Source organism: Paroedura picta, chromosome 8 (genome assembly GCF_049243985.1).
Source record: "Paroedura picta isolate Pp20150507F chromosome 8, Ppicta_v3.0, whole genome shotgun sequence".
Taxonomy (NCBI): Eukaryota; Metazoa; Chordata; class Lepidosauria; order Squamata; family Gekkonidae; genus Paroedura; species Paroedura picta.
This window is the reverse complement of record NC_135376.1, coordinates 51,212,557-51,222,700: the sequence shown is the minus strand read 5'-3', so window position 1 is coordinate 51,222,700 and position 10,144 is coordinate 51,212,557. Positions and strand designations below refer to the sequence as shown.

At 41.1% G+C, this 10,144-nt stretch overlaps 1 long non-coding RNA gene across 1 annotated transcript in view; it reads right to left on the bottom strand.

Moving 5' to 3' along the window:
• Positions 1-536: 536 nt before the first annotated feature.
• Positions 537-10,144, bottom strand: part of LOC143842636 (uncharacterized) — a 66,824-nt gene continuing 57,216 nt past the window's right edge. Inside the window, exon 4 of the long non-coding RNA XR_013233244.1 lies at positions 537-1,574. This is a non-coding gene — a long non-coding RNA (uncharacterized LOC143842636). The remainder of the gene's footprint in view (positions 1,575-10,144) is intronic.

The following is a 10,144-nucleotide window of genomic DNA, read 5'->3' as shown; positions in this document are numbered from 1 at the left end:
CAGAATGCTCCTCAGCAACCTATGCTAATTGGGCCCCCCTTGATGGCACACAGATTCATAAGCATATCAAGAGAGGGTTGATCCTGAATTATAAACAATTGGCCAAGGTTTCCTGGATTCTAGTCCGAAAAAGAAAAATTATTAATGGATGCTAATGATGAAAGTCATAATCTTTTTTAAAGTTTTAGGAGACAAAACAGGAAGATTAACAGCATGGGCTACAATGTATTATATGATTTTGATAGTTGCAGGTGGGAGGTAATCTTTGGGTTCATTATTTTTTACTGTAGGAGAGCACTTATTTTGATGTGGGCTGATAAAATTCCACTGAAATCAAGTAACTGTTTAGTCTGACAGCCACAGCAAAATTTCACAAAAATGAAAACGAGGTGAATTCGGGACAGGGTAACATACGGAATGGCCAGGAACAGGCCAGAAAGGGCATTAAACAAACAAGAATACCACAAAAGAACAGTGAAATGCAGTACAGACACTCGAGAACAATATTTTAGAAATAAACAGGTAGACATTCTGCACCTTTATTAACCCTTACCAGGCCACAAAGCCTATGGAACAGGCCGGAACGGGCATTAAACAAACAAGAGTGCTGCAAAAAAAACAGTGGAATGTTTTACAGATGCTTGAGAACAATATTATAGAAATGAAAAGGTGAAATCTCATACCTTTATTAACCCTTATCAGGCCCCAAAGCATCTGGAACACATGGAACAGGCATTAAACAAACAAGACTACCACACAAAACAACGGGATGAATTACAGACACTTGAGAACAATATTTTCAAAATGAAAAAGTGGATTCACTCCCTTTTCTGTTGCTTTTAAACTTCATGCTGTTCAGCAGCCTGCATTGCATCGTGACGGCTGCCTCAATCCTACTTTTGCAAGCAGTCATCCTCACTGTTGCTGCTGGCTGATACTGCCAGGCAATCATGGCACCTTCTGTCTTAAAGGTCTCTCCTCATCTTCCTTTTACAGCATTCCTGAGGCTCTGGTGATGGGGTGGGAATGAAACAGCAACTGGCTCTCTATTGCCAGCTCAGGGCTGGGGGGGATGAGGGGCCAATATGTCGGTTCCTGGCTGAGGATCTAGGTCTGGCCCCTCAGAAACTCCTTCCTCCTGCAATTTCTGTGCTGCTGAGGGTTGAGGTCAGGTCCACTTGCTGTCTCTTCCTCAGACAAATCTTCAACATCCCAAACACCATGGTACTCCCAATGGCCCTTCCCCCTTCCTCCTCCCCACATCCCAGCTCAGATCCTGCCATAGAACATCTTGGGAGGTGGTGACCCCAAATTTCATACCTTTAAAACAACGCAGCCACCAGCTGTCCATGCAGTCCATCTCACCTTGCTGGACATGGCCTTTGGAGCTCAATTTTTTTGGGGGAGGGGGTTGTGTCATCAATTGCTATTCAGCTGATCCATCCACTCAGTGAGGCATTCGACTACTTGAGTAAGGCCTTGCAGTGTTCTGGAATGGTTGTTAGCATCCCTGTGGCTGTGGTAGTGTGGTGATGGCTGCTCTTGCTTGACAAGTTCCCCGTTTGGGAAGTATCCTACATCAAATTAAACAGAGAATATAAATGAGATGACGCAAAAACCTGGGACCTCGAGGCCCAGAAGCATACTGTAGTTTCCTAGTGATCAGGAGATCCAACTAGTCTTAGCTATCCAAGCCAACACCCTGTGCTGGATATTGAACCTGGAACTTTCTGAAACCAAGCATGTGCTTAGGCTCTCAACCACAGGTGCTACCTAACACTATATGTCTATTACTTAATTCACTATCTTACTTATGCCCTTAACACTCTCTCTCTCTCTCTCTCTCTCTCTCTCTCTCTCTCTCTCTCTCTCTCTCTCTGAGGGGGGGGCATGCCTGATAGCTGTGTTTTAAGTTCTTTACCTCCCTTGGGTAATCTTCAATATTAGTGCAATTTCTCCTAACTCTCAAGAATTGACTGTACGTTAAATGGCTTTTTATGTGAGTTAGATGAAAACTATCAAACCTTAAAGAGCCAGCTTGATGTTGTGGTTAGGAATGCCAATTTCTAATCTGGTGAGCCGGGTTTGATTCTGCGCTCGCCCACATGCAACCAGCTAGGTGACCTTGGGCTCGCCACAGCACTGATAAAGCTGTTCTGACTGAGCAGTAATATCAGGGCTTTCTCAGCCTCACCTACCTTGCAGAGTGTCTGTTGTGGGGAGAGGAAACGGAAGGCAAATGTAAGCCACTTTGAGACTTCTTTGGGAAGGTAGGGAAAAGCGAGATATAAAACCAACCCTTATTCTTCTTTAAAAATATTTATTTATTTATTCTTATTTATTCTTTAAAAATAAATATATATTTTAAAAAATATCTTTGTGTGCAGTGTTGTGTGAACAAGTTCTGGCTAGCTTGTTCCTGGGATGAAGTTATTGCCACAATTTAGCCTGCTCTTGGGAAATAAACAATAAAAGAAGCAAACAGCCATAGGCTGAATGGAACTACAAGCTAGGACATGCAGCTGCCTGTTTCATCAGATATGATCAGATTTTCAGCCACATGCAGTCAGATTTCTCACATTTGCATTTCTTGTTCCTACATGATGGATTTTCTGCACATCATTTTTTGAAAACAGTATGATATGCACAAGAGGCATAAAGATTATTCAAATGGGCGTTCTCTGTATCTATGAAGCAGAGGGGCATGCTGTAAAATACTTTGTGGATTCAAGAGAATGCTGAGAGAAGGGCATAAAAACAAGACTGGTTTATTAAAACTACTCTGATAAAACAACAGTATCAAATTAAGCTTCCAGCAGCTTTCATGATATTATGGCAAGCCTATGGAGAGACATTTGGCAGCCACCATTCTATTGAGTATCAGCAGGGTGATGGTGAGTGCCAGCAGGAGACTATGGCACCCTGGTCAACAGTTTATGTGGTGTAACTCATTCATTTCTTTAGGGCATTTTCACTCCCATCATTCAGACAGAGACAGGTCTCAGAATAGTTTACAACTCCATCAAGATTTAACAAATTACTCTGCCAGTTTTATATAGGAATCCATTTTAAATATATTAGCCTATGCTTAGTGAACACCATTCAGGGGATCAGAACGTAGTCTTTTAAATGTCTAACCGAATCCCTGTGGCAATTGAAACTGTGGCAAGATACTTATTTTTAGCAATGAAACAACGTGAAGTAATTGTGTCAAAAGATCCAGTCGAAACTTCTGATGTCAGTGTGGTTGATGAATAGTATCTTGTTTGCTTTGAGACTTTCTGTGCTATTACAGGATCAGTTGTTGATTGTTAAACCTCACCCTTTGTTGCAAAGATTCATGTTTGTCAATTGTATATTATGTTTTTAGATTTTAATGGATATTTTATGAATTTTAATGGATATTGTGATTGATATTATATCGCTCTGTTCTTAATGTTGTTTGCTATGGCTGTGAGCTAATGCAATAAATGCAAATCTGAATCTGAACAAATAAGTCAAACACATTCAGTACAACACTTATGAACTGATGTTTCAGTTCCTCTCCCTAGTTCTCAAGGGTTTCCTGATATTGGTGCTCCATTTCTCCCCTACATGAAGTAATGGTCATAGTGAAATACATCAGTAATAGGAAACAGTTTTAGGAATTTAGTTGTCAGTCCGTGGCAGACAAGACATTAAAGGAAAAGGTAAAGGTATCCCCTGTGCAAACACTGGGTCATGTCTGACCCTTGGGGTGATGCCCTCTAGCGTTTTCATGGCAGACTCAATACGGGGTAGTTTGCCAGTGCCTTCCCCAGTCATTACCTTTTACCCCCCAGCAAGCTGGGTACTCATTTTACCGACCTCGGAAGGATGGAAGGCTGAGTCAACCTTGAGCCGGCTGCTGGGATTGAACTCCCAGCCTCATGGGCAAAGTTTTCAGACTGCTGCCTTACTACCCTGCGCCACAAGAAGCTGATTGAAAGACATTACATGCCAATAAAAATGTAGCCCTGCCAAATTAATGGGAGTTGAACCCCCTTGATAACAGAATTAAGCAAATAAGTCTCGGGGATATTCTATAAATACTGTGTGAACATTCACCTTCTGAGTCAATGATAAGAAATAATTTTGAAGTTAATGTTTGTTTAGTGAGTCACACCACCACATCCCATTGGGCTGCTATCTTTTTGTAAAGAAATTGTAATGAAGAACACTCGATAGTATTTTTCTCGATTAAATATTAAAAAATATTAAAACGGTGATCCTGTGTAGACTGTACTTGGGTGCACTTACTACAAAACACTTACTTTTGAATATATCAATGTGCATTAGTGCTGGTTAGAGTCACATTTTATGTGTCTGGTGTTCATTCCAAGTAGTATATGCAAATCACATTGTCATACTGAGGAAGTAAAATTTTCATTATAATCCTGACAAATAACAAATTTCATTATTTTAGAATAACTTCCTAGTCTTCATGATAACAAGAACACTTTTAAAAAGTTGACTAAATTATATTCGTCACACAGACACTGGAACTGCATGCAATTTCCAAGAGGTGAGGAGAGTACATAAAAGATCAAGCAGTGAGACTTCAGGAGATGTTAAAAACACAAAACTGAAAGAGAAACAATAGTAGAGAGAGGGCAGGAAAAAGCAAGCAGACATAGCAGCTTGTAGATGTGGAGACTTTTCCTCACATCTCACCCAAGATTACTGTAGTGGGACATAAACGACAGGGACATTCTTTCAAGTTGCCTATGAAAAACAAATCACAATGTGGCTGCTGTTTCTGCATACAAGAGAAAATCTAAGCAACATATGAGTGAAGGTGGAAGCATCCCTGGAGAATGTGCTGTTGGCAAGAAAATGTACAATGCCAGGTCTGAAAGTAATTACTGATGCCCTTATTATGCTGACACTCACAGGAAATAATAATGAGCATGTGGGAAAAAAGATAGCTGCTGCTTCTCCAAAACTGAAATGGAGACCACAGAGTTCCTTCAATTTATGAACACAGCAAATAGGGAATTGCATACTTAGAGGACAAATCTAACAGTTACAATACCAGGTTGATTCAATTCCTGCCATTTACACTGAATGCAATTTCCATTTTGATTTTGGGTGATTTAAATTTTTCATCTGCAACAAGCGTGATTGATTCAGAGTGTCCCTACTTTTCCCTCACAACATCCTGGAGTGGATATAGCCCTCAATATTTGAAAAATCAGCATGAGTAAGTGTGCAGCTGTCTGCTTTCCCCAAAATAACTTGCTGCTGTGCCTCTAATGCTGTAGAAAAACCCTGACTGGCCAGGGAGTCAGTTCCTGGTTCCCAGGTTGCAAGGCTTCCCTTGAAGGGGAAGCCTTAACTTCTCTCAGCAGAAGCTGCAGAAGCCCTAACTTCTCTTGGTAGAGATTTTCCTCTTGGATTTATCCCCCCTCTTCTGCTGTCTCCAATTCTCCCCTCCCCTCCTTCAAGAAAAGAAAGAGGCTCCTGCTGCACTTGGCTCCCCCACTTCTGAGCTTCCCTAATCATGTGCCGAACACTTTTCTGTTTCAATAGGGGGGGGGGGGATAGAGGAAGACCCGAGTTCAAATTGATCTGAATTCAGCAGGATCCACAACGGAATAAACAAAGTAAGTGCAGAATCAGCTCGGGATTGGCTTGACTTGGCTTCTCTAGTTTGACATTGTTTCTGTTGGGTTTGTAATGATTGTGCTGGTATTGCCAATTAGTCCTATGATTCCACGATTTTAACTTGGTTCTGTTTGCATTTGGAGGCCTTTTCCCTGTGGTTGTTCTTGTGGATTGGGTTCTTTGTCCTGGGGAAAACATGCCATTTTCCCCACAGGAAACAAGACAGACAAGGAGAATGGTTGGTAGCATCTTGTTCAAGTGCTTGTAGATCTGATTGAAAGAACTACTTGATCCAATTTTCTTGAGATATGGGGGACTTTACTGGAAAAACAAGAGTAGATTCTCTGCAATTTTGATGTCAATTGGTTAAAAAGCAGCATTCCAACCCCCTGGAATGAGTACATCCCTAGGGAAGAATGGATGCATTTCCATCCTGAATTCTTCCAAACAAAACCCTGAATTAGATTTCAAAATAGTATATGGGGATCCAAATATTCCTGAATTTGTAACATATTCCCAAAATCTGAATCTATTTTTTTTCTTGTGCACATGTCTAGTACATTCACATGCAAACATTTCAAATAAACGTTTTGACTTCCAGGCATGTCTGTTGGGGGACGGAAGGAGGACACTGACAATCCAGATGGCTTGCAAACATGGCCACAGCTTTTATTTATTAACACATGCCAGGTTGGTAACAAAATGGGCACGGTTGAAGGAGCCTAACCCAGCGGTATGACCGCAACCTTTTGGGCCAGCGTTCCTGGATGCCCCCTGCTCACATTCACTGTGAGGCAGGTCACCCCCGGAATGCAGAGCCCCTCCCATGGGAGGTGTTCCAACCATATATGCCAGAGAGAGGTGCAGACCTCCTCTGACACACAGGCCATCTGGCTCAGCGGACATCCAGCCTCCCCTTTTGGGTTGGCCTAACTCGCTCCAAGCCGCCTCAAGCCTGAGGCCCCTCATATCAAGTCCGATGCCCTCATCGAACTACTCGAAAAGGCTCCTTCACCATGCCATTTCTGCACCCTAAAAGCTGCGACAATATGATGAATGAAACTTTAAACAGAAATTGAAAATACAACAATAACTGGGTGGGTGGGTGGGTTCCGACTGCTCGCTGCCTTGCCGCTGGGAGGAGGAAAGAGGGCGTGCAAATGCCCACCGTGCCTTAAATTGGCGCGGCGAGCATGCCGGCGCCTCAAGCCCGCGCACGCCACCTCCTCCTTTCCCCGCCCTCCCGGTCCGTCGGGGACGCCAAACTTCCTCCTCCACCCCCGCCCCGCCACCGCATCAACAGAGGCTCTGGGGCTAAGGTAAGCCCCAGCCTCATTTAGATTGTTCCACTTGTTCAACAAGCAACAATGAATGCAAACAGTTTGGATGACTATCAGCATTCAGAGGCATACCTGTACATTTTGGACTTCAATTTGTATTGTTGACAGTCACATGATGTCAACATTCAGTTCATTCAGGCAGTTTCAGTGTAACAGGCACAATGTTTCCTTTAGCAGTGGGAAGGATCCTTTGTCTGCCTTGAAAAAAGTACAGCAGGAAAGACAGACATCACAAAAAGAATAACACTTTAATGGGAAATAACATTTTAATGGGAAAAGTTATATGCTATACCATAAAGAAGTCCAAAATTTTAGGCCTTTCTTTAGGATACATTTCTTTTGGGTGTTAGTTCATTGCAGACTGGAGAACTTCATTTGGTAGGAAATTTGACAGTGCTATTTCATATCTGTTGAAGACATTGTTACATGATAAGAGCCTATTTCAAAACTATTGAATTTGCTTGGACTTCCTCGGTGTTGAATATTCAGAAGATGGTAGCAATCAACAGCCATTTTGGGGAAACATTTTTTCTGTAGTATAGTAATGGCAGTATTCTAATTCTGCTCAATTCAGAATCAGCTCAGTAGTTACAATTTTTCTTTGAGCACACTAAAAATAACCTCCCTGCTTTTCTCAGAGATTTGTCTCCTAACCAATAAACTTGCATTATTGCTTTCAGCAGTCCCTCAAAGTTCATCTATTTTTATCCAAGTTCTGAACATTAATATCAGTTCAGACATAGGTGTGTAGAGTCCTTGAACTTTTTACCCATGGCAAATGACATGTGTTCCTTCACTTGTTTACACTTGTTTGCCAGTGCTCCATGCAGCTACACAGTAGTTGTGGGGAACTGCTTCTTTTTACAAAAAGAGCACAGGATGAGTTATTTTACTGGTTTTGCTGCTCCACATGTGCGCAGCAGCAAAACTGGTAAAGTAACTCTCCCTCTCCACTGAGGTTTTCACGTGAAAAATGGTTTGGGGAGAAGCAGGAATCCTTTGTCTCCCAACAACACTGTTCTGAGACCTTTGCGGCTTTCCTTTTTCTTTTCTGGTGTTTTAAGAAGCAGTGTCCTGCAGATGTTGTTTGTTGGCAGGGAACATGGACAAATTAGTGTAAATGAGTAAAGAAATGTATTGTGTAGTTTGCTTCTTACAGAAGTTCTTAGGCCTAAGGAACTGAACTTCAGACTGAATCTCTTCATACAAATCTAGGATACAAAGCCATTCCCCTCCTCACATGTGATTGTAATTAGAGTTGGAGGTAGTACAAGAGTGGAGCTTAAAACATATTGTTTTCTTTATGTTGCATATTAGGTATAGCTTGTAAATATGTTATATATCTTAATCATCTTGTTCCCTAGTTCAAGAGCATGATTTGAAGATACACAAAGCTTCAATCCTAGTAAAGTTTACCAGATTTTGATCTAGGGAGTAATTAGGTGGCAGACCACTTGAGATCCCACAACAATATTTAGTTCTCTGAAACAAAGATGTGTCTGTAATGAAATAATTAAATAGTTGTGAATAGGGATGCATGTTTGTAGTACTGGAAGGGGCAGGGCCTGTTTATCTCTATAGCACATGTAACATGTGCTATGAGCCCCGTGCTTCCAGAGCCAACGCAAGCTGCTTCCTCCCCCACATAGATCAGTGTCATTGTGTCTCTCCTCTCCCCTTTTGCCTCTTTAAGGACATTTGGAGTGACACCCCTTTCCACTGTGCGGTTCCCCTTTGCCCCCAGTTTGGCTGCCTCTGCTGCAATTGTACTCTTGACCTGTTGAGAATGGCTTAAAGAATACATAATTTGATTCTAAATAACACACTTCTATACTGAGTGCAATCCTTATTTGTTAAATAAAATTAAATAAATGTTCATAAGAACCAAAAGTTCAAGCCTGCTTTTAACAGTTTTATGTTGTCCTCTTTTCTTTTACATCTGTATCAACTCTACTTGGGTTTTCACCTGATTCACAACAAAAGAGATGTTAAGGTAGCCATATATATATGCTTTGTTATGTCACACAATCAATTTACAAAGTGGTAGGGGTGCCTAAAGAATAAGTTTGTTGTTTGAAGGATAATAGCTAACATGAAATATCATTAAACCTGATGCTCATAAAATGGTCATTTGTTCTGTGGGTTTAAACAGGTTGGTGATCCCAGGCCCATGGGAAGTTTGCCTGGCCTTGACCCTGCCTGGTGGAATGTACTCTTGGAAGAGCTAAGGGCTCTGTCAGAACTGCAAGATGGAGGTCTTCCACCAGGCTTATGGTTGAGGTCGGCTGACAGGAGATTGTGCCCCTCCTCCAAAAGTGCTCCTCTCTAATAACATTATCCCTGGAATCTAGGCAGGTTGGGGATAGGGGAGAAGAAAGGGGGTTGGTATAATAGTTGGAACTGGGACAGTGGGGGTTTTATTCATTTTATTGTATTGTTTTTATTTGTTGTTAGCCGCCATGAGCCAGCAGGCTGGGAGAGGCGGCCTAAAAATACAATTATTTAAAAAATTGATAAAATGTATCTTAATAATTAAGTTGATAAATTTTATTCAACTTTATTTCTCTTGAATAAATATTTAAAAGAATTAAAGTTGTCATAATAACAATTCTACCTTCTTAAGGAAAACTATTCACATTCATTGAGGGGAACTAATGGCTAGCCTCTGACCAATGCTGCCATGTTTTGAGTGTTTACTGCTGAATTGAGTGTTTACTGCTGAAGAAATATGCTAATGCTGTCATATTTAATGGATGACCCAATGTTACTGTTATTCTTTAACCATTCTGTGGAGTTCTCCCCTTAAATGACATCTGCCTCTTTCCTTTAAAAAGCTAAGTAAAATAATAATAATTAGCAAGAGGTCAAATGTGTCTCCTGTTTAATTCAATTTGTAAGCAATAGCAGGGCCACATGTGGACATGATCAAATTACAAATAAATGTTCTCACTTATTATCAGACCTATCTTTTTGCAAAAAAAAGGAGTATGACTTGAATTCAAAATGCTAGTGCAGAAAAAAGAAAATGGCAAAAATGATATTGTATGGTAAAAAAAATCAGTTGGAATATAATTATGTTGGGAATATCCTGATGGAAAATTCATGCCACAGATTCATGCCACCAAGCTCTTCTCATCTCTACTACCTGTATGTCCAGTTGCAACAAAGGGTCAAAGAAT